This window comes from Chiloscyllium plagiosum, chromosome 6, assembly GCF_004010195.1.
Source record: "Chiloscyllium plagiosum isolate BGI_BamShark_2017 chromosome 6, ASM401019v2, whole genome shotgun sequence".
In the NCBI taxonomy this organism is placed as follows: Eukaryota; Metazoa; Chordata; class Chondrichthyes; order Orectolobiformes; family Hemiscylliidae; genus Chiloscyllium; species Chiloscyllium plagiosum.
This window is the reverse complement of record NC_057715.1, coordinates 82,082,053-82,107,812: the sequence shown is the minus strand read 5'-3', so window position 1 is coordinate 82,107,812 and position 25,760 is coordinate 82,082,053. Positions and strand designations below refer to the sequence as shown.

The following is a 25,760-nucleotide window of genomic DNA, read 5'->3' as shown; positions in this document are numbered from 1 at the left end:
CTAAACTCTTTAAAATCACCCAATTAACTCATTAAACAAATTACAAATACTACTCTCTAGGGGTGGTGTCAAGATAATAAAAAGGAAATAGAAGGTAGAGAAATAATGGAGGGAACTAAATCAAGTGAAAATACACTCTCTCTCATACTCATAACCCCCCCCCCCCCCCCAAATTAAATAGGACTCTATGGTGCCCAGCTGTCAGATTTTAGCTCTTTTGGTGGTTTATTTGAACGAAATCACCCATTTCACAAAGTAAACAACTGATGAATTACCAAAAGGAAAAGGTTGGGAAAGAGGGAAGGGCTAAATCAAGATAGAACTGAAAGAGGAGGGTTCCCAGCTCTTGTGACAATCAACATCTTCCATGGTGGTATTAGAACTTATGTCCGCTAGAACATTAACCTGGTGTTCTGGATTACTAGCCCGGTGACATTACCACTCAGCATCCAAATCAATAGCCTGTTCCCACCTTTTACCCTATCCTTCGGTCTCTTCCACCACAAGTACTAAACTCTTCTCTTTGTTAAACTCTCCTTTGATAAGGTGCCTCACGGGAGGCTGCTGAGTAAGGTGAGGGCCTATGGTGTTCGAGGTTGAGCTGCTGGCATGGATTGAGGATTGGCTGTCTGACAGAAGGCAGAGAGTTGGGATAAAAGGTTCTTTTTTGGAATGGCAGCTAGTGACAAGTGGTGTCCCACAGAGTTCAGTGTTGGGGCCGCAGCTGTTCACTTTGTATATTAATGATCTGGGTGAAGGGAATGGAGGCATTCTGGCGAAGTTCGCCGATGATACGAAGTTAGGCGGACAGGTTGTAGTTCTGAGGAGTTGAGGAGTCTGCAGAAACCTTGATCCCATACTTATCAAGAACCTATCTCTGTCTTAAATACACTCAATGATTTGCCCCCCACAGCCCTGCTTTTACTGGAAATGATCATTGGTAGTTGAGGTGCAAATTACATTTTGATTTGATATGACATCTACTCACCTAACATTACAATATTCACCACTATGCATTATCTATATTGCAAATAATTTAAGAAATACATCGACTTAGACAGTTTAGGAGAGTGGTCTAGGAAATGGCCAATGAAATTCAATGTGAGCAAATGTGAGGTCTTGCACTTTGGAAAAAAGAATACAGGCATAGACTATTTTCTCAATGGTGAGAAAATTCAAAGCCAAAGTACAAAGGGATCTGGGAGTGCTAGTCCGGGATTCTCTAAAGGTTAACTTGCAGGTTGAGTCTATGGTTAAGAAAGCGAATACAATGTTGCCTGTTATCTCAAGAGGGTTGCAATGTAAAAGCAGCAATGTGCTACTGAGACTTTATAAAGATCTGGTTAGGCCTATTTAGAATACTGTGTACAGTTTTGGGCCCCACACCTCAGGAAGGACATATTGGCACTGGAGCGTGTCCAGCGGAGACTCACACAGATGATCCTTGGAATAGTAGGCCTAACATATGATTAATGGCTGACTATCCTGGGATTGTATTCATTAGAGTTTAAAGGTTGAGAGGAGATCTCACAGAAACTTACAAGATAATGCATGGCTTCGAAAGGGTGGATGCTGATAATTTGTTTCTGTCAGGTGGGGATACTAGGACCTGTGGGCACAGCCTTAGAATTAGAGGGGTCAATTTAAAATGGAAATGAGGAGATATTTCTTCAGCCAGAGAGTGGTGGGCCTGTCGAATTCATTGCCACACAGTGCAGAGGAGGCCGGGACATTAAATTTCTTCAAGGCAGAGATAGATAAATTCTTAATCTCGCAAGGAATTAAGGGCTACGGGGAGAATGCAGGTAAATGGCATTGAAATGCCCATCAGCCATGATCGAATGATAGAGTGGACTCAATGGGCCGAATGGCCTTATTTTCACTCTTATATCTAATGGTCTTATGGTGTTCTCCTCCTTGAAACCTTACGACATTTAGCCTCAACTGCTTACTGTGGCAAGGTCTTAGTTACAGGTCTCAGATTTCGAAGCTCCTTGGAGCTTTTTATTCTCTCAGATCTATTTAGCCTATTCCGTATCCTGAGACTGTGGTCACTGGTTCTAGGCTCCCAAGCCAGGGGAAGAATCTTTCCTGAATCTGGTCCATTTAACCCTGTTAGAATTTTATACACTTCAATCAGACACCTTCATTCTTCTCAACTCTAGTGATTACAGGTCCTGTCAAACTAATCTTTCTAACAGTCTTCCCATCACTGGTATCAGCCTGGTGAACTTTTCGTTACACTCTTTCTATGGCAAATATACCCTCTCAGGTAGCATGATCAAAATTACATGCAGTACTTGGTCTTACCTGCCTAACTACTATAAGACCTACCAGCTTCTGAACTCAAGACCATAAGATACAGGAGCAGAATTAGGCTATTTGGCTCACTGAGTCTGGTCTGCCATTTGATCACAGCTGATAGGTTTCTCAACTCCATTCTTCTGCCTTCTGCCTGTAAACCTTGATCCCATACTTATCAAGAACCTATCTCTGTCTTAAATACACTCAATGATTTGCCCCCCACAGCCCTGCTTTTACTGGAAATGATCATTGGTAGTTGAGGTGCAAATGACATTTTGATTTGATATGACATCTACTCACCTAACATTACAATATTCACCACTATGCATTATCTATATTGCAAATAATTTAAGAAATACATCAACAGATAAATAAAATGTTAAAATACCAATCCACTGAACTAACTAAAAAAAAAATTAGTTAGCGACAAAACGAAAAAGGAAAGACCATAAGGTCATAAGAAATAGCAAGAGCAGTAGGCCATTCAGACCTTCAATTCTGCTATATTATTCAGTAGGATCATAGTTGATTCAACATTGCTCACACCCAATTTCCTGTCCTTACCCCACAACCAAAGGGACCCCAAAAGGGATCCCAACTGATTCTGGACAAGTCCCTGAATGTGTAACTATTTGTAAGAATATAATAATTAAAGCAGTAACAATAGCTGAAGAACTATGAAAGGAGACCTGTGAAGAAGATAACACATTTGAGGAGACCACGCCTGTACCTATGAACAACATTTTGAATCTAATGTTTGAAAATGATCATTTTCTTAAAAACCAGGTATTGCGGCAAAACCAGCTACATCACCCACAGTAATATCTCTTTCTCTCAATGGGTTTACATCAAGGCTCACCTATGAAGAAACTCATCACAAATAAGGCATTGCACTGGCGTTTGAACAACTCTGCAATTAAAATTAAATGGAGCCCCAATTTCATCATCATTTAGTGGGTTAGAGCTTCTTAGCAATTGCAAAGAAGCCACCAACTCAACTGAAAGCAAATTGATGCTACATAAAAATGAAAGCCCCACCGGAATGCACAGAAGAACTGGAGAATAATTGGGAAAGGATGGATTCAATGGCCTAATTCTGCTCCTATTTCTTATCATCCTATTGTCTTATGATGTTTACCATAACTCCACCTCCCATGGTCACCAAAATAGAGAGTTTAAAATTACTTCCACTGTTCCCATTATTGAAATCAAAATTTTAAACTGACAAGAAAGAAAAGCCCACCTCAATATTCTCATATAAAGGAGAAAGTATGATACAGGAAGAGAAGGATTGCCCAAAATCTTAATGGGCATTCAAAAAGAAGAAAAATACTGCAGATGCTGGAAATGTGGAATAAAAATAGGACATGCTAAAGTCCAACAGGTCTAGCAACATTTGTGGAGCCAGAAACAGAGATAATGTTGAGCCCAATGGCAAATACTCTCGCTGTCAGGAATGTGCTTGCAGTCATGAATTGACGGAAGTTAATGACTGCAGCAATGATCATTTTTATGGAACCCTCAATGCACACTTATGCTTCTTATCTTCAGAAAACCAATTTATGGGGCCTCTTTGCAACCATCACTAGTGAAGTGGAACTGTAGATGTAATGTATTTAGATTTTCAGGATGCATTTGATAATATGCTACATTAATAGTTATTGTCCAACATTGGAGTTCATAGTATTGGGGACAACCAATTATGTATTGAAGATTGGTTAGCACATAGAAGGCAAAGCGGAGAAAAATGGATATTTTTCTGGTTCAAAAAATGCAACTATTTGAATGACATATGTATCAGTCCTCAGGACCTCAATTATTTACTATCTATATTTGAAATAACTCTACAAAGGCAGGTATCTTGTCACTAAGTCACCCTTTATTTACACATGTATAGTATATGACACTGACCCAGCTACCTCAGAGCCGTCTCAAAGAGAATGAACAGAACCCCAACACTCCTGTTTACGTCTGTCAGCCAGGACTCACTGATTAGACCAGGTTAACAACCCCAATCAGGGAGTAATATTCTATGAGGTTAACCTTGCTGACCTTGTTCCAATCACTACATCCCTCTCCCTCCAAGTCCTGGGACATAGGCCCTTTGGCTGCATGTACCTGCCCATGACCCACCTCTTGTGCCTGGAGCGTCTCGGAAGAAATTAATCTTCAGGCAATAACGGATTTGAGGCCACATTTGCTGTATCCATTTCGTCCTCAGGAGTTTCTTCGATGCTAGGTGAAGAGGGAGAACCTATGGGTTCTGACAACCTTGCTGGATGTTCTGAGGGGCCAGCTACATTTTGCTCCTGCCCCATTTGGGAGTTGCAGCTATCAGGACTTCCTCAGGTATGTGCACTGTGTGTGAACTAATGTGACCTTGCATTGACCGTGCCTCTTACTGACGCAGAGCCACTCTGTGGTTTTGACACCAAACTTCGTCCCCTGAAATAAATTACCTCTCTTAGAAGAGCCTTGTGTCGAGCAGTGGTGATCCTGATGCTGTTTCACAACCCTCCCTCAGGTCCAGGAAGATCAGATTTAACCTGGTGCGGAGTTAGCAACTCTGCTGAAACTGTCTTTATGGGAGAGGTGATCCTATAATCAAACAGAAATCGGGACAGTTTGGTATCAAGTGAAGCTGTAGGTTGCTTCTTTAAGCCTGCCTTCAAGGTTTGGACTACTCTTTCTGCCTGACCATTGGACAATGGGAGGATATGAAGCGGTCTTTATATGCCGAATGCTATTCAACTTGAGGATACACTTGAAATGAAAATGTGTTGCTGGAAAAGCGCAGCAGGTCAGGCAGCATCCAGAGAACAGGAGAATCGACGTTTCGGGCATAAGCCCTTCTTCAGGAATGACCTGAATACACTTGAAATCCCTACTTTAAATGATGGTCCATGCATTGCAAAAGATGCTCACAGCTTTTCAATTGTCATCCCAATGTCTGACAAATGAACTGTGCATGGCCACATTGAGCCAATGAAGGGACTGGCATAGAGGAAGTGTAACCTAATCCAGGTTTTACCCAGCCATTGCATGAATGTGGAGGAGCTGCTGGCAGTAATTTTGTCCTTGTTGGCACTGTCCTACCAACACAGCTATGTCAGCATCCAGTCTGGCTGCCAGACATAACTTCTCACCAACAACTTCATTTTGGAAACCTCTGGATGACCCTAGTGCAGTTCCGTCAGTATCTGATTAGATTAGATTAGATTGCCTACAGTGTGGAAACAGGCCCTTCGGCCCAACCAGTCCACACCGACCATCTGAAGAGTAACCCACCCAGACCCATCTCCCTCTGACTAATGCATGCAGCACTGTGGACAATTTAGCATGGCCAATTCACCTGACCTGCACATCTTTGAACTGTGGGAGGAAACCAGAGCACCCAGAGGAAACCCACGCTGACACGGGGAGAATGTGCAAACTCCACACAGACAGTCGTTCAAGGCTGGAATCGAACCTGGGACCCTGGTGTTGTGAGGCAGCAGTGCTAACCACTGAGCCACCATGCCACCCTCTGACAGCAACCTTTGTTTAGGACAATCAGTCTTGCTCCCAAGACACGTACATCGCTTGGGATGCAGTTGTATAAGACTCTGGTGCGGCCGCATCTGGAATATTGTGTGCAGTTTTGGTCGCCATACTATAGGAAGGATGTGGAGGCACTGGAACGGGTGCAGAGGAGGTTTACCAGGATGTTGCCTGGTATGGAAGGAAGATCGTATGAGGAAAGACTGAGACACTTGGGGCTGTTTTCATTAGAGAAAAGAAGGTTTAGGGGTGACTTGATTGAGGTGTACAAGATGATTAGGGGATTAGATAGGGTTGACAGTGTGAACCTTCTCCCGCGTATGGAGTCGGGTATTACAAGAGGGCATAGCTTTAAATTAAGGGGGGGGTAGATATAGGACTGAAGCTAGGGGTAGGTTCTTCACTCAGCGAGTCGTAAGTTCATGGAATGCCCTGCCAGCAGCAGTGGTGGACTCTCCCTCTTTATGGGCATTTAAGCGGGCATTGGATAGGTATATGGAGGATAGTGGGTTAGTATAGGTTGGTGGGCTTGGATCGGCGCAACATCGAGGGCCAAAGGGCCTGTACTGCGCTGTATTGTTCTATGTTCTATGCTCCCTATAATAATATGCCATCCTCTATGGTGATCTGGTCTCACTGGGTCCAGAAAGGTTTCAATCCTGGCTGTGATGGCCCTTTCATTTCCCCATCACCACCAACTGTTTTAGTTTTGCAAGGACAGGATCTGTGTGTCCACAATCTGATATTGTTAGCAGTGACCAAAAGGGTGTCTGGAAAGTTTAAAACCAGAACAGACATCAAGCAGTTGCACCACTGGTGGTTTTCCCACCAGTGGGAGACAGTTCAAAACATCTGCATTTGCCACTTGGCCTCCAGTTCATAACTGTATGCACTCAGACTAACAGCTCACCACTGAATTTGACCTGAAGCTATGGGCAGCATGGCCCTGTTCTCTTTAAGTAGCCCTAGTAAGAAGTTGTGGTCCATTACTATTAGAAATTCACATAAATAAAAGGTATTAGTGAAATTTCTCACACCAAGACAACCACAAAACCTTCCTTCTCTGTCTAGGCGTATTTTCGTTCGGCATTAGCCAAAGTCCAGGAAGCATGAATTCTCAGGCGTTCCTCTCCCATGGGCTACCAGTGAGCCAGCACTACTCTGACACTGTACAGGGAGGCATCACATCTCAGCACCACATCTCGCTTGGGATCAAAGTGTACCGACATTTTAGCTGCTTCTTTACTCCCCTAAAGGCTATCTCTTAGCTACAAGACCATTTCCAAATCTGATCCTTTTTCAATAGCAGACGTAAGAGTGGCAGGATAGAGGCCAGTGTATGCTTTTTGTCATTTACATAAATGATTAGGGTGCGAGCATAAGAGGTACAGTTAGTAAGCTTGCAGATGACACCAAAATTGGAGGTGTAGTGGACAGTAAAGGGGGTTACTTCACATTCCAACAAGATCTTGACCAGATGGACCAATGGGCTGAGAAGTGGCAGATGGAGTTTAATTCAGATAAATGCGGGGTGTTGCGTTTTGAGAAAGCAAATCTTAGCAGGACTTATGCACTTAATGGTAAGGTCCTAGGGAGTGTTGCTGAACAAAGAGACCTTGGAGTGCAGGTTCATAGCTCCTTGAATGTGGAGCTGCAGGTAGATAGGATAGTGAAGAAGGCGTTTGGTATGTTTTCCTTTATTGGTCAGAGTATTGAGTACAGGAATTGCCGCTGTACAGGACATTGGTTAGGCCACTGTTGGAAGGTTGCATGTAATTCTGGTCTCCTTCCTATAGGAAAGATGTTGTGAAACTTGAAAGTCTTCAGAAAAGGTTTACAAGGATGTTACCAGGGTTGGAGGATTTGAGCTACAGGGAGAGGCTGAACAGGCTGGGGCTGTTTTCACTGGAGCATCAGAGGCTGAGGGGGTGACCTTATAGAGGTCTACAAAATTATGAAGGGCATGGATAGGGTAAATAGGCAAAGTCTTTTCCCTGGGGTTGGGGAGTCCAGAGGGCATAGGTTCAGGGTGAGAGGGGAAAGATATAAAAGAGACCTACGGGGCAACTTTTTCATGCAGAGGGTGGTACATGTATGGAATGAGCTGCCAGAGGGGGTGGTGGAGGCTGGTACAATTGCAACATTTAAGAGGCATTTTGGATTGGTATATGAATAGAAGGGTTTGGAGGGATATGGGCCAGGTGCTGATAGGTGGGACTGGATTGGGTTGGGATATCTGTTCGGCGTGGACGGGATGGACCGAAGGGTCTGTTTCCATGCAGTACATCTCTATGACTCTATGTATGTATGAATTTTCCATAATAATTCAACAACTAAAGACAAGACCTAAACTCCAGTATAGATGTGGGAGCAGGGGTACCTATTGATTGCCCTCACTTTATCTTTCAGCGGGTATCGCCTGGTCTTGACGAATCATAGCCTAGATAGGTCACTTGAGGTGCCTGGAACACATTTTTTTCCCCTTACGGTGCACACAGCCCTGGGAGGGATGTTTAAGCACTGTATCCAAGTTCTCTAAATTCACTTATTGGTCTTCCCAGTTGTCAGCACATAAACTCAGATAAATCGCAACCTGGGGTATAGCTTGAAAAATGTTCTCCATTGTCCGCTGGAAAATGGTACAGGCTGATGACACCCCTAAAGGCAATCTCATATATTGGTACAAACCCTTATGGGTATTAATTATAATATCTGGGAATCCTCACCTAATCGCAATTGTTTTGTATGCATGGCTCATGTTCAGCTTTGTGAAAGCAGTCCCTCTGCCCATTTTGCATTCAAGTCTACTATGTGAAGGATTGGGTAATTATTCATAGAGTCATAGAGATGTACAGTATGGAAATAGACCCTTTGGTCCAACCTGTCCGTTCCAGCCAGATATCCCAACCTAATCGAGTCCCATTTGCCAACACTTGGCCCAGATCCCTCTAAATCCTTCCTATTCAAATGTTACAATTGTACCAGCCTCCACCACTTCCTCGGTAGCTCATTCCATGCACACACCACCCTCTGGATGAAAACGTTGCCTCTTAAGTAAGTCCCTTTTATATCTTTCCCCTCTCACCCTAAACCTGTGCCCTCTAGTTCTGGAATCCCAGGGTAATGACCTTGTCTATTTATCCTATGCAAGCCCCTCATGATTTTATAAACCTCTATGAGGTCACCCCTCAGCCTTCAACGCTCCAGGGAAAACAGCCCTAGCCTATTCAGCCTCTCCCCATAGTTCAAATCCTTCAACCCTGGCAACATCCTTGTAAATCTTTTCTGAACCAATTCAAGCTTCACAACACCTTTCCCATAGGAAGGAGACAAGAACTGCACGAATATTCCAAAGGTGGCCTAACCAACATCTTGTACAGTCGCAACATGACCTCCCAACTTCTATACTCAATGCTCTGACCAATAAAGGAAAGCATATCAAATGCCTTCTTCACTATCCTATCTACTGGTGACTCTACTTTCAAGGAGGTGTGAACCTGCACTCCAAAGTCTTTTTGTTGGGCAAAACACCCTCAGACTTTATCATTAAATGTATACGTTCTGCTAAGATTTGTTTTCCCAAAATGCAGCACCTCATATTTGTCTAAATACACTCCATCTGCCACTCCTCAGTCCACTGGCCCATCTGATCAAGATCCTGTTGTAATCGGAGGTAACCTTCTTCGCTGTTCACTACACTCCCAGTCATCTGCAAACTTACTAACTTAACCTCCTTTGTTCATATCTAACTCATTTTTATGAATGATGGAGTAATGGACCCAGCACCGAGCCTTGTAGCACTCCACTGGTCACAGGCCTCCAGTCTGAAAAACAACCCTCCACCACCACCCTCTGTCCTCTACCAGTTCTGTAACCAATTTGCTAGTTCTCCCTGTACAGAGGGACCTCAATTATCTGAAGGAAATGGGCGGGCATCAGATTTCGTTCGGATAATTGCATATTGGGTTAATCAATTAAGTGTCTTTCCTCTGGGACTTGGAGTTTTTTTTAAGTCTGCTCTCCATTCAGGAGACAAGGCAGCAACACACCAGGCACGAGCCCCTGCTCCTCCGTCCAACACCCCCCACACCCGCCCCCATTCAACAACGCCCCCCAAACCCCGCCCCCACACACACCTCCCCAACCCCGTTGAACAACGTCCCTGCCCACCCGCCCCATCCAACACTGCCCCCCAACCCCATTCCCCTACCCCCTCTCCAGGGCAGCCAGACTGGACACCAACAACATGACTGCTGGTGTTGCTGCTGCCTTTGCGGGGTATGTCACCAAATAGCACACTCACACACAACTTTCTACTGCAACCTTTTGACAGGTTCCTCCTTTAGACAGGTTCCACCTTTACCCTATATAGGACAATGTTGGAGAGATTATCTGGGAAAGGGGGGTTTAGGGTACACCCCTGTGTAGAACTCCAGGGAAAAAAAAAGAGAGGAGGTTAGGCATTTGGAGACGGCACCTGTTTAATCATTGTAAACAAAAGATGCGATCAGTGTTGGAAACACATCTTTGATGCAATGTTTCTATCGGGACCTCGAGATCTCCTTCGGATAATTGATATTCGGATAGTTGAGGTTCCTCTGTATTCCATGACATCGAACCTCGCTAACCAGTTTCCCAGTACCTTGTTGAATGCCTTACAAAGTCCATATAGATCACGTCCACCACTCTGCCCCCATCAATCCTCTTTGACTTTTTTTTGAAGAAGTAACAATCAAGTTCAACGCCATGTTGACAATCCCTAATCAGCCTTGATCACACTTGCAAAACGTGCAAAAAACTGTGCAACATCAGATGTAATTCTGTAATCGGATAACTTTGCTGGATAATCCTGAATGTATGAAACATGATACTGATGGCCAATTCAGGATTGTCCATCAGGCTTACACTGTGACGCAAGTGTGTACTGAAAGCTACATATATTAATACACATGGTCCTGTTCGTTTTGATCAGGAAGAGCATGTACATATGTTGTACCTATTTCAACTTAAAATAGGTGGCAGCCCTTCACGGTTTCATTTCTCAGGAATGCCCCGACCAGAGTCAACCTGCCTGGTTTAAAATTTAAACCAAGTCTGATAGTTAGCTGTCAACCAATATTAATGAGTGCATTCTCCATGGCAATGCCTCTACCAGAGTTCACTTGCCAAACAAACATGAAATATATAGTTAAAAATCACAACAACAGATTATAGTCCAATAGATTTAATTGGAAGCACTAGCTTTCGGAGCACTGCTCCTTCATCAGGTGGTTGTGGAGTATAAGACTGTAAGACACAGAATTTATAGCAAAAATGTTTACAGTGTGAGGTAACTGAAATTATATATTGAAAAATACCTCGATTATTTGTTAAGTCTCTCATCTGTTAGAATGACCATGTTAGTTTCACTTCTTCTTTCATGTGTAAATCGCAAAACTTTTTTTAAAAAAGTTACATTCTCAAGTGAACTTTAACAATTGGTGTCAGCCCCGACAATGTACTGGGTATTAGCACACCTCTGTGCTGCTGTCTGTGCCATAATGTTTAGACTGATTCTAATCTAAAAAATGAATTAACAGAATCTTATATGGATTCATGCAGTACAATGTAACTGTGCAAGTACAAATTCACCCCACAAACCTGTACGTGTATGTGTGTAGGAGTGCCTGTGTGTGTGCGCATGTGTGTGTGTGCGTAGGGCTGCGTGTGTGTGTGTGTATATATATAGGAGTGCCTGTGTGTGTGTGGTGCAATGGGGTCACCTGTAGTGTGACATGAACCCAAGGTCCCGGTTGAGGCCATCCCTATGGGTACTGAATTTAGCTATCAGTCTTTGCTCTGCCACTTTTCGCTGCTGCCTGTCCCGAAGTCCGCCTTGGAGGACGGTCACCTGAAGGTCCAAGGTCGAATGTCCCAGACCGCTGAAGTGTTCTCCAACTGGGAGGGAACACTCCTGTCTGTTGATTGTTGTGCGGTGCTCATTCATCCGTTGCCGTAGCCTCTGCTCGGTTTCCCCAAAGTACCATGCCTTAGGGCATCCTTGCCTGCAGCGTATGAGACAGACAACATTGGCTGAGTCACAGGAGTATCTGCCACATACATGGTGGGAGGTGTCCCCAAGCGTAATGGTAGTATCCATGTCCACACTGACATGTCTTGCAGCAGCACACTTCAGTGGTCCAGAACATTCGATCTCAGACCTTCAGGTGACCATCCTCCAAGGCGGACTTCGTGACAGGCAGCAGCAAAATGTGGCCAAGCAGGGACAGATAGCTAAGTTAGGTACCCATAGGGATGGCCTCAACCAGGATCTTGGGTTCATGTCGCACTACAGGTGACCCCCATTGCACTGTACACACACACACACACGCACACGTTTGTGGGGTGATTTTGTACTTGCACAGTTACATTGTACTTTGCTCAAAAACTGCATGAATCCATGCAAGATTCTGTTAATTCATTTTTTTAGATTAGAATCAATCTAAACATTATGGCACAGACAGCAGCACAAAGGGATGCTAATATCCGATATTCTCTGGGCTGACACCAATTGTTAAAGTTTACTTGAGAATGTAACATTTTTTAAAAAAAGTTTTGTGATTTACATACGTATGAAAAAAATGAAACTAACATGGTCATTCCAACAGATGTGAGACTTAACAAACAATCAAGGTATTTTTCAGTGTATAATTTCAGTTACATCACACTGTAAACTTTTGCTATAAATTCTGTGTCTTACAATCTTATACTCCATAACCACCTGATGAAGGTGCAGCACTCCAAAAGCTAGTGCTTCCAATTAAACCTGTTGGACTATTACCTGGTGTTGTGTGATTTTTAACTTTGTACATCCCCATATCATTAAATATATATAAATTTTGGTACTCTCCTTAAATTAGTATTCTTGCAAACTAATGAGTGCAAGACAAACCACTTTGACAAAACACGCTTTTTTCCCCAACAATATTCAATAGCTGCACTACCAAATGACTATTTGTAAAAGTAGAAAATAGTCCCAACCTCTACAGATGGGGTAAAAGTCAAGATTTAACATATTACTGACAGCTGAAAAGAAGGAATGCAGTTAAAGTCACATTCTCATGAAACTAAAAAGAATAATCTGTGAAGCAATTAAGGGAGTAAAGGAGATGGTTAAATAACAGAAAAAAGCTAGCATACTAAAAGAAAATAGAAAAATAAATGGCATATTCAAGACCCAGAAAATGTGTTAATATATAAAGCAGGATAGCTGCATGGAAAGGGAAACAAGTAACAGTAAAATTGGAGCCACTTCCAATATCCATAAGCAAACAATGAGGCAAAAATTAAGAGGGTAACCATTTCAGATGGCATTCCACACCCAAAGTAGTGACCCACTCTCCACCCCCAATTCCACAAAGTGCTGGCACATCTTTGCTGATTTACATTGTAAAAGTCAACAGTGGGACTAGAAGGCTGTAAGTACCTATTGGAAAGATGAGCTGCTGTTTTTCAAGTTTGTGTTGAGTTTCACTGAAACAATGTAAAACGCCATGGACAATATCATTACTACTACAGGTCAGGAATCTTCTACTTGAAATTGGCGTCAGATAAAAGATTTTGATTTTTGCAAAGTTAAAAATCACACAATACCAGGTTATAGTCCAACAGGTTTAATTGGAAGCACACCAGCTTTCAATTAAACCTGTTGGACTATAACCTGGTGTTGTGTGATTTTTAACTTTGTACACCCAAGTCCAACACCGGCAACTCCAAATCTTGATTTTTGCACACACTTTAGTCCATTTGAGTCTGTTCAGTCATACCAGGAAAAACAAATTCACTTTTAGGTCATTTGGGCCTTTGATTTTTAGATCTTTTTGGTTCTTGAACTCAAGGATAATGGATATTCAACCTGCATTGACATCATCATCATTAACGCTCTCTTTAACTTTTGTATCATGAGATCTTCTTTCATGTAATCACTCCTGCCCTCCAGCTTCACATGCCTTCTTTTTCATTCTTCCACTCCTCTTCCCCTTTCACTTGTTCAAACCTATTAAATCTCTATCTTTCCTCATGTTAAAGGATGGTTGACCACAAATGTTAATTCTGTTTCTCTCCAAATATGTTTCCTGACCTGTAGAGTATTTCCAGCATTTTTCCTTTTAATTATGAAAAGGAAATCAGGTTGGGAGCAAGATGTAGAAATTACCATGCAAAAATAAGTTTAACGTCGGTTGCTGACAAAATGAAAGTAGTTAGCAATCATATTACCAAATTTGCATTTTGTCCCTTTATTGCATTGTGAATAGTGAAGACTAGCTTCAAGAAAGCACATGTAAACCATATTTTCACCTGCAGAGTGTTTTTGGGGTCTTGAGTAGTGGTGTGGAGAACATTGAATTAGAATTAGAATCCCTACAATGTGGAAACAGGCCCTTCGTCCACACCAACCCTCTGAACAGTAACCAACCTAGATCCATTCTCCCATCCTACATTCACCCCTGACATTCAACCCACACATCCCTGAACACTATGGGCAATTTAGCATGGCCAATTCACCTAAATTACACATATTTTGGATTGTGGCAGGAAACCAGAGCATCCGGAGGAAACCCACACAGACACATGGAGAATGTGCAAACTCCACACAGACAGTCACCCACAGCATGCTTTGAAACCGGGTCCCTGGTGCTGTGAGGCAACCATGTTAACCACTGAGCCACCATGCCATCCTGAACCACTGAGCCACCATGCCATTAATGAAAAATTGATATATCTTCTGCAATTATTTGTATCTGGGAGGGAACCAGCAAGAGTACAGGAAATTTTTAGGACAAGAGAAGCATAGACCAGATGCACAGAATCATTTATTCTATTCAGAATGCTGACAGTAGATAAATGAGAAGATGTATTTGGTGATGGAAGCATGATCAGCCAAATACAAAGGTAATTGAGGAACAAGATGAAAACGAAGACTAACACAACCTATAACGCAGTAACAACATAGAGAATGCTGAAGAAACTTAGCAAGTCTGGCAGCATCTGCAGAGAGAGAAAGAGAGTTAACATTTTGAATTGGTATGACTCTTCTTCAGAACTGAAATATGTTGAATTGTTTTTTTAAAAAACATACTTTTGACAGAGGAGGAAAAGCAGCAACACTGTGGTAGGGAAGGGGGGTGGATTTGGTGAAGGGCCCTGCACAAAAGACGAAAAGGTTGCTAATAGTGGTGAAAGAGAGAAAACAAAGATGTATAATGGTTTTGAAAGAGAGAGAATGTGTTCTCTGTAATAAAGACAAAGTAAGTGAGACACAAATAGCACAAGAAAATAAAACAAAGAACTGTGGATGCTTGAGATCTGAAAGAAACAAAAACAGAAATTGCTGGAGAAATGAATAGGTCTGGCTGCATCTATGGAGAATGAAACACAGTTAATGTTTCAACTACAGCGACCCTTTTCCAGAACTGATAGCAGCTAAGAAAATGGGGTATTTATGCTAATGACAAGGGTAGAAAGGAAAGGGGTGAGCAGATAGATAGAGATAGAGAAAAAAGGCTAGGCAGACAAAGAGATTGTTGATAGTAAGCCAGGGAGGAAGAGAAGTTAGACAGATGATAATGGGGGCTATGAGTTGGTGAAAATGGGCTGTCTGTGCTGAAAGTAACCTATATCATTACAGGACCTGGTATGGAGGTCAGTAGTGCACAGGTAAGGAGATGTTCATACTGTAAAACTATCAAACTTGATTTTGGGTCCTGAAGGTTGTCAGGTCCCCAAGCAGAAGAGGAGATGTCATTCTCTAGTTTATGTTGAGCCTCCCTGGAGCACTGCAATATACCTGAGACAGAAATGTTGGATTGGGGACATTGTGTTGCATTTCACAGAAGATGCAATTCTTGCCCGTTTACCTCTTCCCTCCTCACTAACCTTGCAGGAGATGCAACACTTCTGTTTTCCTCATTACCCTAAACACAAATTTCCCTCCCCTCCACTGTCAGCATTTTGCAGGGACTGTTCCCACTTGGACATTCCCAACACCTTCCCACACTGCTACAACACTTTCCCATGCAATCAGAGAAAGTACAACACTTGCCCATTTACCTCCTCCTTCCTCACTATCCAAGGTCCCAGACACACCTTCCAGGTGAAGCAGCGATTTACCTGCACTTCACTCAATCTAGTCTACTGCATGTGCTGCTCACAATGTGGGTCTCCTCTACAGTTGGGAGGTGAAATGCAGACTGGGTGACTGCTTTGCAGTCTGTCCATAAAAATGACCCCAAAGCTTCCAATTGCCTGCCAGTTCAACTCAACACCTCGAAGGTCACTAGACTCAAAACATTAACTCTGCTTCCCTCCCCACAGATGATACTAGACTTGCTGAATTTCTCCAGAAATTTCTGTTCTTGGTTTCACATTTCCATTTTACTTTAGCTTCTCTCCTTCCCTGGTTTATTATCCAAGGATTGTTCCTTTTGTATGCTTGTCTTATTTTTTCCTCTCTCTCTCTCTAAGCTCTGTCTCTATTGATCAGCTTACTCTTTTTCCCCTATGCCTTGTCATCAGCATAAATACCAAATTTGCCTAACTGCTATCTGTTCTGAAGAAGGGTCACTTTCAAAACATTAACTTTTTTAAAATCTACAGATGCTGCCAGACCTGCTGAGTTGCTCAAGCAATTTGCTACAAACAAAACAAGACTGTGGGGAAAGGGGGGTGGGGGGGGGGGAAGGAGGAGAACATCAGAAGAACAAAATGGAGAACAGACATAATGTAGTCAGTTTCTGAAGTTATGTAATTCAACGGTGAGACCTCAGGCAAGAAAGTGACGAAAAGAAACAAGTTGTGGTTCTTCGAATTTGTGTTTTGCCCCATTAGAATTTTGCAGCAAGATCAGGGTAGAAATGTTAATATCAGAACAATATGGTTTATTAAAATGGAACGCAACTGATGGATAAGGGTCATTCCTATGCACAAAGCATAAGTCTTCTGCATTTGCTCTCACCAATGTAAAGGAAACTATAATGGGAGCAGCAAATGCAGTACACTAGACTGAAAGGTGTATAATTAAAGTGCTACTTCTTGTGTTCCTTGTATTTTTCATTTAACATGCTATCTTTTCACAACATGATCCTAAAACATGTCAATTCCCATTGATGAAACCAATTTCTACCTCACCACCACTCTGATTTACACATCTACTGAAACTAAACTTTAGATTGTTTATCAATATTCAATACAGGATGAAAACAATTTCCTTCAATTAAATATTGGAAAGATAATATGACCAACAATTCTATCCTTCTCCCAAGCAGCTTTAAAGCACAGTTCCACAATTTGTGCATTATATCTTACCCTCAGATAAGCTATATATTCATTTGTCACTACGACTACCTATTTCTACCTGTGATCAATCTTTATCAACTCTCCTGCTGTTGAAACCCTCGCTCCAGCTTTAGTTACCTTCAGATTTGACTACTCCAACATACTCCTGACTGGGATACAGTAAACTTGATCCAAAATTAATAAAAGAATAAATTCCACTGATTCATGCCCCATTATCTTTTGTCTCTCCATACCTGCACTTACTACCAGTGAACAATATTTCACTTTTAAAATTCTCATCCTTTTCCAATCCCGACATAACTTGCCCCTCTGTATCTCTATAAATCTCCAGACCAACAAACTTCCAAGATATGTCCACTTCTCTACTGCAAAACACCATGGAATATTTTTATGTTGAAAATGCTATATCACATTGAATCTCCCACTATCATCATCCCAAGAGTTATCATTTACCAGAAACTGAACTATACTAGCCATAAAAACACAGTGACTACAACAGAGGTCAGAGACTGGGAGTACTGCAGCACGTAACTCACCTCCTAACACTCCAATAACCACCCACCATTTATAAGGCACAAGTTAGGAGTGTGATAGATTATCCTCACTTTCCTGGATGATGTCAAACTCCTTGAGTTTTTGGAGTTAAACTCATCAAGATAAGATAACAGTATGGAATTATATGGAGGGCTAGTTAGCTTGTTTCTTATTGGAATTGGTCATTACTTGACATTGTGTGGCCTGAATGTTATTGTCAATTTTCTGCTGAAACCTGGATATTATTCAGATCGTGCTGCATTTGGGCATGACTACTTCAAGATCTAAAACTATTCTGAATGTAGCACAATCACCAGCAAACATCCCCATTTCTGACCTTATCATGGAGGAAGGTCACGGCTGAAACTGCTGAAGATGGTTGGGCCTGGGACACAACCTCGAAACAACTCATACAGCTATGTCCTGGAGACCTCCAACTACCACAACCATCTTCTTGTGTGCCAGGTGTGACTGCAACCAGTGGGTGTTTTCTCTCTGATATCCACTGACTCCGGTTTTCCTAGGACTCCTAGATGCTACATTCGGTCAAACGCTTAATAGCAAGGGCAGTCATTCTTATCTCACCTTTATTTCACAAAGCAGGCTACAAGTCAATCCATATCCAACAACCTCTTTGAATATCTGCTCACATTTTGACTGGAGTGACAAATTCCATCACAGCAGGCGAAGCAACCCACAAGATATTTAAACAATCAAAAGCATTTTATACAAAAAACAAAACATTCTATAAAAGTCAATTCACTCCTTTACCTATTGTTAGTGAATCTTTAAAAACATTCAAGGATCTGAATCTATATCTCACCAAAATCAGCTCCCCCTCAGGCCATTTTCTATCTATGTATCAAATTTTGTTCAAATTAGTACAGTAGTTTTTTTAAAAAAAAAATTTATAGACTAATACATGGACAAAATATTGTTTTGAGCGGCAGCAGGAATGAACTGAGTTGGATCAAAAGATTTTGGCACAAAATAGATTAATGCTTCTACACACTTTGTGTGAAGAACTGTTTCTCTTCTAAATGGCCTGGTCTAGACTCTCTCACCAGTATTGGAAGTTATCTCGATCTACCCTACTAAAGTAACTTGCCAGTGAATACCAACAGATTTTATGTATATTTAATCTCTATTCTTAATCTAATCCTTGGATTGGGTTTGCCATTACCAGGAGAAGAAAAATCATTTTCATCACAAATGCAAAAGATTTAAAAGATTTCTGTTGTGGTCAGTTGTAGAGAATCTTCACAATCCACTGCAGAAGCCAGAACAGAATACTTTTTAAATTCATGTAATATTGTAACAATTTTATACTAGTGCTTTACATTTTTGTAGTGTTTATTCTAAAATAATATTGTTATTAACTGTTGTCCAATTTAAACGTGTCATAGTAACGATTATATATTAACATAATCTAACATTATAATTCTAATTTATCTGGCAAAAGTAATATGTGGAAGAATGGTTGTAACTACTCCTTTGAATTTCATCTCCACTGTTTCATATATCGTTTCAAAATAAGGTCCTTAAAATATCCAAAAACTTTTACCCATCTGCTAACATTTTTCTTTATTTCTGCGGTTGTAGAGCAATAGAAATATGTTTCGGTGATTACGACCCTATTTTCTATTAAGCAGTGGACATGCTTGTAGGTGTTAACCAGGGAGTCATTAATCAATCAAAGTTTTCCATATTTATACAGGTCCTCCAGATAAAACAAGTCTGAAAACCGCTTCAAGTGTTTTATGTATTTCGGGTTGTTGTTAAATTATTCGGTTATCATTCAACTCATCAACTCAACACCGGTTAAATCTTTATCGGTATGGCAAGTGTGCTGGTTAATATTTATTAAGTGATTGCTAGTGAAAACATCCAGACTCAAGGCTGAGCAATTGGAAAAATGTTACAGACAACTTTCAATATTTAATTTTTACATTGAGTACTATCAGGTAACCATGCGCCTTGATGTCTCTCAAAACAGGTTTGTATTTACATCAGCGCTTTAAGCCGTTGAGACAAAAATCAAGGCTACCACGTTGAGTTATTTTAAATTAACATGTTGACGAATTAATCACACCCCACGCAAACTAAAAACCCCGCTATAAGAAGGTGAGAAGGGAATGGTTTAATTTTCCTCGTAGAAGCTACCGAGTCGGGACAGGCAGTGGATAGTATTCCTCCTCTATCCATCAACCGGCTTGATCCTCACATTCATCCCGCATACCAATGACCCATAATGTCGGGGAGAGAGAACGGGCAGCGACAACGATCCGATATCTCCACACGGCGATCAACAAGCGGCGACTTATCCAGAGCAGGCCCTTTATCTCCCATTTAACCTCTGCATTTCACCGAAGCGCCAGCTGCCTCTGACTGCATTAGATTTATTAATAAACCGAGCTCCCCTCCGCCCCATCTCGCTGATGGCCCTCCAACACTGAACCCCCTCCCCCCCGGAAACTTTCTCATTCTAACTCGGCTCTTACCTCGGGATGGTTGCCGAACAAGGAATTATTGTTTAAAATGACAGACTTCCCTCGCTCTGCTCCATTCTCTCTGTTACCCTTCGGTCCGTTACAGATCCGTTAAAAGGCTCTCGAGCGCCCGTCACCAGCCACCTCATCCTAACCTGCTTGTCTACTCCCTCTGATTGATGTACGTCTTGACTACTCAGAGCGCTCGCCTCCGATGCCGTCCCACTCTAAGCCCCACCTTCCCACGCCTGACCGCCAATAGGAGGAGAACACAAGCCATCAAGTTCGTTTGCGCTCGCATATGCACGCGCTGCGGTCCCTGGTCTCTCCTGGGGAGCGCGCGAGCTCTGTCTTTTATTTTGACCCGGCTTCTCAAAAGCCCAAGTGATGCAACAGCTCTCCGTGTTATTGGTGCAAACCTTCACTGCAGTTTTGATTTTTCTGACACTGGAGGAATGTTCTCAAAGCACTTTATATTGTGAATTTCATGAATTTGAAATGGCAGTAGTCCAAAAATATGAAATTATGTGTTTTTGCTACGTTGGATCAAAGCGTACGATTCGCGGGAAAAATGCTTGAAAGTGCAAGGATGCTTCATTTAACGCAGTAGTGAATGAGTATCACTATCTGCTTTTTAAACAATGTGGGACCGACTTCTTGAAAATAAACCCGCAAAGTGCGAAAATCTGCATGCGCGAAATAGTACTATAGAATTACAATGCTTGAATAGTGCTGTTTCGCCATTGGTGTAGGCCGAGTTCTTCCTTCGAATATTTGATACCAGCACTTGGAGAGACCTCAGATACTTGGACGAAAGCTAATTGCCACGATTCATTCACGCCTAAAATTCCACGATTCTTTCCTCTGCTTGGAAAACATCAGGACAAGTTTGGCAACAGCCAGTGAATTTATCAAGTTAAAGAAATAGCGATTGTAAACAATTATCCACTTTTTGAACAATTATTGCTCAAAATATGTGACAATACTAGATCTAATTTAGAAGTTTTTTTCTGATTTTTGTTTCAAACTTCCCTTTTATATTAGCTAACCTAGATTAACAGTCGAAGTTAGACTAAATATTTCTCCACAGGAAGATCATTAGTTCATTGTAGACGGCGAAACGCCCAACAATTTCTCCAAATGTGAATTTCAAATGCGTGCGCATTTGCCTGAAAAAATGATTGAACAGAACTATCACATACAGATATCAGGATTTTTGCCTTTGGTTGGATGTCGATCTAAAAGAATTATGGGAAATACGATCATTTGCTGTTATTTTTGTTTCAGAATAAGTTAATGGACGCATATTGTGGTTGACCATATTTGTGGGGTTAATTTGAGACTGACGTGCCCAAGCAATCAATCAAACTAAATTGGCAGACTGCCTCCTCGCTAAAACGTTCGTATAAAAAAGAATTGATTGGTGGTGAGAAGGGCTACCCACCAGATTTTTTTCTCTATGTTTGGAATATCAGGATCAACGTGCCCATGAGATAATGTCCTTTATTTCAACTGGGAATGAGGTATAAACATAAGGAAAGCTGACCAAGACACTAGCCAGACCACAGCTGGAATACTGTGAACAGATTTGTCCTATTATCTAAAGAACAATATACTGACATTGGAGGCAGTCTGGAGAAAGTTTGGTAGGTTGATCCCAGATATGTAGGGATTTATTAAGAGGAGGGTTGAATGGGTTGGGTCCGTACTCATTGACAAAGAATGAGAAGAGGCTTTCTAGAAACATACGTAGGTGGCTTGACAGGGTAGATGCAGAAAGGTTGTTTTCCCTTACATATTCCAGGTCTTTTTCAATATATAATTTTAGTTACATCACACTGTAAACTTCTGCTATAAATTCTGTGTCTTACAATCTTATACTCCACAACATGATTCCTGAAGAAGGGCTTATGCCCGAAACGTCGATTCTCCTGCTCCTTGGATGCTGCCTGACCTGCTGCGCTTTTCCAACAACACATTTTTCAGCTTTACTCCACAACTGCCTGATGAAGGAGCAGTGCTCTGAAAGCTAGTGGTTCCAGATAAACCTGTTGGACTATAACCTGGTGTTATGTGATTTTTAACTTTGTTTTCCCTTATGGGAGGGTCTAGGATCAGAAGACATTATCTCAGAATAAGGGGTTCGGACAGAGAGAAATCTTTTCTGTTGGAGGGTAGTGAATCTGAGGAATTCTTTAATGAATGGGCTGTGGAGGCAGGGTCCATTAAATGTATTAAAGGCTGAGATAGCCAGATTTTTCTTGGTAAGTAATCAAGAGATCAAGAGTAATAGGGAAAGGGAAGGAAAGTGAATTTGGGGAAGTGGAATTGTGTCAGCTTCAACACAGCTGTGAGACAGAAGGCATAGTTTAACAGCTGCAGCTTTGGGGCACAAATTTTCAGAGAAAAAAATCAAACAGCATTATCATGCTGGATTGTTTGTTTTGTGATTTAAAAGTATTTTTGGAAGACAGAATTTACTGAGAAATGATAGGAGTAAGTGAATGTCAGGGACAGTGTAATAAAGTAACAGGGGTTAGCTATATAGGAAGCTGAGTTAAGTTAGCCTAAGGGAAGTAAGTTTAAATAAATTTAAGACATGACAGCAGAGGTCAGTTGAGTGGAATGTGTGGTATGTAATGTGAGATGTCAAGGACCCTACATGGGTCTTAGATGACCACAAGTGCAGGAAGAGTTTCTAGCTGCAGAAACGTAGAGTTCTGAGTTTCAGAGCTTGAATGATCGTGGTGTGGCACACCCACAAGGAGAGCATGTTATGTGGATAGCATGTTCAGAGAGATGGTCACATGGCAGCTTAAAAGCCTGCAGGAAGGAAGGAAATGAGTGACTGCCAGGAAATCCAACAGAAATAGACAGTCTTGCAGGAGTTCCCTAGTGTCCTGCTCTTAAATCGGTTTTCCATTTTGCAAACTGATGAGGGCATTGGTTCTTTGGAGAGTACAGTTCAGAGTCATGTTCGTGACACTGCTAACAGCTTGGCTGTATAGTAGAAAGAAGAAGAAGAAAGGAGGAGTGATCGTGATAAATGATTCATTAGTTAGTGGAACATACAGGTGTTTCTTGGCCATCAACATGATTTTAGGATGGTATGTTGCCACTTTGGTGCAGGATGTCACAGAGCAGCTGCAGGACATTTTTCTGAGAGAGACTGAACATCCAGAGGTTGTGGTCCATGTTGGTACCAATGACTTATGTAGGAAGGGGGTATGCTTTTGTAATCTATAGTCTGGGTAGGTAGAAACTTAGCAAGCAGGATCTCAAATGTAGTTTTCTCCAATTGTTCATATTGCCTTGAGCAAGTGAGTATGGAAACAGGAGAATAAGGCAGATGGAAAGTTGGTGCAATAGGGAGGTTTTAGATTCCTGGCATACTGGGAATGGCTCGAGGGGAGATTTCACCTGAACAGAGTTGGAACTGAGTTCTTTGCAGGGCAGATTGCTCGCGCTGTTGGTAAGGTTTTAAATAACTCGGCAGCAGTATGGAAACCAAGGGAGAGTACCAGGGCTTGCAATACACTTAGAGATTCAACTGACGCTAGCATAGACAATAGCAAGTTAATAGGTAAAGTCAGAGTAAGGAAGAAACAAATTACGTCTAAATCAGGGTTACTGAACATGTATATGAATGCATGGAGTATTGTAAATATGATTATGGAGTTACAGACGCAGATTGCCATGTGAAATTTTGTTTGTCCTGTCCTCACACTTATCCAGATTGAATTTCATTTGCCACTGATCAGCCCATCTGACCAGCTCACCTACATCCTCTTGTAATTGAAGACTATGCTTTTCACTATTTACCACCGCAGTATTTTTTTGTATCATCCACAAATTCACTGATCATCCTTCCTACATTCAAGTCTAAATAATTTATATTCACCTCAAAAAGCAAGGGCCCCAACACTGAACCCTGTGGAATCCCACTGGACACAGGATTTACTCAAATATCATCCTCTGCTTCCTGACACAGCGAATTCTGGGTCCAGTTAGTCAAATTTCCTTGGATACCATCGACTTCTAGCTTTGCTATCAATCTCCCATGCAGGCTCTTATCAAAAGTCTTGCTGAAGCCCAAGTATGTTATCTGCATTGCCCTCATCTATACACTTGATTACCTCTTTAAAAAATTCAATCAAGTTGATCAGACATGACTTCCCTTTAACAAAACCATGCTGCCTGTTCTTGATTAAAGCTGTCTTTCTGTGTGTAGATTAATTCTGTCCCTAGGAATTGTGTCAATAGTTTCCCCAACACCAAGGTTAGACTGACTAGCCTGTAGTTGCCTGGTTTATCCCTTCTTGAATGACAGTACCATGTCGGCTGTCCTCTAGCCCTCTGGCACCTCTCCTGTGGCTAGAGAGAAATTAAATATTTTTGCACATGCCCCTGCTATTTCCTCCCTTGCCTCACTCAACAACCTGGAGATTTATCTACTTTTAAGCTTGCCAGACCAGTCAGAACCTCCTTTCTGTCTCAACTAATTTCATAGACCTTCACCCTGATTTCTGTATCCATATTGTCCCTCTCACTAGTGAACACCAAGTAAAATTGTTTAATTAGAACCTTCTGCAAGCCTCTGGCTCCACGAACAAATTACCACTGCGGTCCTTATTGGGCCCTATTCTTTCCCTAGTTATCCATTTACCCTTAATATACTTGTAAGATTTTCCAGTATTTTACTGCTATTATCCTCCCATGCCCTCCCAACCCCATTCATTCTCCTAATTTCCTTTTAACATTCCCCTTTCTAATTTCTCTTGGACTTCACCTGTTTTGAGCACTTGGTATCTGTGATGAGCCTCCCTTTATCCAATCCTATAGACTACTCAACATCCAGATTTTGCTAAATTTCCAAGTCCTGCCCTTTATCTTTATTGGAACATGTTGGCCCTGCACTCTCCGCGTTTCCTTCTTGAATACATTCTACTGCCCTGACACAGATTTTCCTAAAAATATCTGCTCCCAGTCCACTTTGGCCAAATCACATCTGATCTGATTAAAATCAACCTGCACTGAGTTTAGAACAAAGCTTTGAGGAAGAAGGAAGAGATTGGCACGTGATAATGATGCTTATTTAATGAACCAAAGCAGGCAAAATGGGCCAAGTGGCCTCCTCATCATAAAACTTCTGTGATTCTATGATAATTGGATCAGTCATAAATTCATTGAATGCAGGGCAGATATGATAGACTGAATGGCCAACTCCTGTTCCTACTGGTCAAGGTAGGAATAGACCATTATTCTGCCTTTGCAAAGAGAAATGCAGTTTATTTTCGTTGAGGTTCATTTCAAGTAACTCCATAGTGCAAAGCTCTGTACTCTCAATGGCATTCCCAGGGATGCACTTTGAAATAAACATGAACTGCTTTTGGAAGGCTATAATCTTGCTGAAAGGTGTTTTTCAGTTCTGTACAAAATGTACTACCATCCCAGTGCAATGAGCTGTCAATGACCTAGTGATGCAGATTGGCACATTTCCAAGGTCCAGGAATATGTGCTGAGAAATATATTAAAGAATGGGATAGCCATCACAAAGAC

At 41.7% G+C, this 25,760-nt stretch overlaps 1 protein-coding gene across 5 annotated transcripts in view; it reads right to left on the bottom strand.

Moving 5' to 3' along the window:
- The window catches only part of wasf3b (WASP family member 3b), a 123,180-nt gene extending 102,816 nt beyond the window's left edge, over nt 1–20,364 (bottom strand). For 3 of the 5 annotated variants that reach the window (XM_043691991.1, XM_043691996.1, XM_043691993.1), the window contains exon 1: nt 20,214–20,364. The gene's annotated coding sequence lies outside the window, so the exon portion shown is untranslated. Of the gene's footprint in view, nt 1–4,763; nt 4,903–20,213 lie in introns of all 5 variants that reach the window. The other 2 variants (XM_043691992.1, XM_043691995.1) reach the window with 1 other exon arrangement.
- Nucleotides 20,365–25,760: the final 5,396 nt, after the last annotated feature.